The sequence below is a fragment of the Triticum aestivum genome, chromosome 7D, assembly GCF_018294505.1.
Source record: "Triticum aestivum cultivar Chinese Spring chromosome 7D, IWGSC CS RefSeq v2.1, whole genome shotgun sequence".
NCBI classification, from domain to species: Eukaryota; Viridiplantae; Streptophyta; class Magnoliopsida; order Poales; family Poaceae; genus Triticum; species Triticum aestivum.
The window spans coordinates 386,029,159-386,031,044 of record NC_057814.1 but is presented as its reverse complement, the minus strand read 5'-3'; positions in this window follow the sequence as shown (position 1 = coordinate 386,031,044).

Below are 1,886 nucleotides of genomic sequence, written 5' to 3'. Positions count from 1 at the left end.
CGACTTGCAACTCATTTTTTTTGTAGTTTTGTAATTGCCCTAGTTGCAAGTCCACCATCGACTCACAACTAGGGGTGCCCTAATGCCACTTGCAACTCGACCATCGACTTGCCACTCGACTTTTTTGTAGTTTGTAATTGCCCTAGTTGCAAGTCCACCATCGACTCGCAACTGTGGGGGCCCGCATGCCACTTGGAAGTAGAACAACGACTCGCAACTAGGGTTGTTTACTCGATGCCACTTGCAACTCGACCACCGACTTGCAACTAGGATTTTTTTGTAGCTTGTAATTGCCCTAGTTGCAAGTCCACAATTGGCTCGCAATTGTGGGGTGCCCGCATGCCACTTGCAACTCGACCATCGACTTGCAACTCCGCTTTTTCTGTAGTTTGCAATTTCCCTAGTTGCATGTCCACCATCGACTCGCAACTATGGGGGCCAGCATGCCACTTGCAAGTAGATCATCGACTCGCAACCGGTCTGTTTTTTTACTTTTGTAATTGCCCTAGTTGCAAGTCCACCATCGAATCGCAACTGTGGGTGCCCACACGCCACTTGCAACTCGACCATTGACTCACAACTACGGTTGTTTACTTGATTCTACTTGCAACTTGACAATCGACTCACAACTATCGTTCTTATGTGTAGTTTGTAACTACGACTAGTTGCAAGTACTCCATTGTCTCGCAAGTCAGGGCCTATAAATTGTAATCGCTCCAATAGCAAGTCACCCATTGACTTTGGACCATTGCCTTTTTGTAATGGGGTAATTGGCCCATTTGCAAGTCAAACATAGGCTCGTAACTGAAAGTCGTAGTTCTTTTGTTTCACACCTCAGCAACAACTTGTTTTTTAACTCAACGGTTTTTTAGGTTGTATAGTTCACCCTAGTATCGAAATTTGAGTGGCCCCTAATTAGAAGTCAATGTTGATTAATGACTAAACGAACCCTAGTTGCAAGTCAAAAAGTGAACACACAACTACTTTTTTCCCCTTTCTAGATTGTTGTTGTAGGTGCACTAGTTTTTTCAATGTCCCCATTTCTTTTGGTCTTTGTCTTGCAACTTTGAAGATTTTTTTCGCCGCCTGCTTGCTAGTTGAAACCACAAACAAGCGGGCTTTTTGCTACTAGGGACGGAAGCCTCAGTTTTATAATTAGAACCCGTTTTTAAGTTTTTGTAGGGTTTTTTTTGCAAGATATCCCAAAGCACCAACGGATCTCCCATAATTACCCACACCGATGCATTTACTTTGTCCAATTTTTTCGTGTGGCACTGTTTGAATCGGTGGAGCAGAAGAGGTAGAGATGGGGGCGACTAGCTCGAAGGCCATGGTGGCCGAGCTCGACGCCGACGAGCCCCCCGCAGTGCACCTCCGCGCGACGGACGAGGCACTCACCATGGACACGACGGACGAGCGTTGCGCGGGCGGCGAGGCGCGCGGCATGAACAACGTCGACGACCCCGGTGGAGGGTTGTAGTTGCAACCGCCCCAACACGAGCGCAACTGCAACTCAGCAAACCCAAGCCCAATCGCAGGACATATAATGTGCCCGCAACCGGGCGGAGTGCTGTCTGTGCCGATGAAATCGGTTCCTTTTTTGTTAGTTTTTTTGTAGTTGCAACCGCCCCATCCAGAGCGCAATCGCAACTCAACACACCCAAGCGCAACTACAAGACATATAATGTGACCGAACCGGGGTCGGGCGGAGGGCTGTCGGCGCCGATGAAATCGGTTCCTTTTTTATTTTTATTATGTTAGGTTTTTTTTGTTGTGGTTGCAACCGCTCCAACGCGAACGCAATCGCAACTCAGCACACCCAAGTGCAACCGGGCATCGGGGGGAGGGTTGCCTGTGCCGATGAAATCGGTTCCATTTTTTGATAG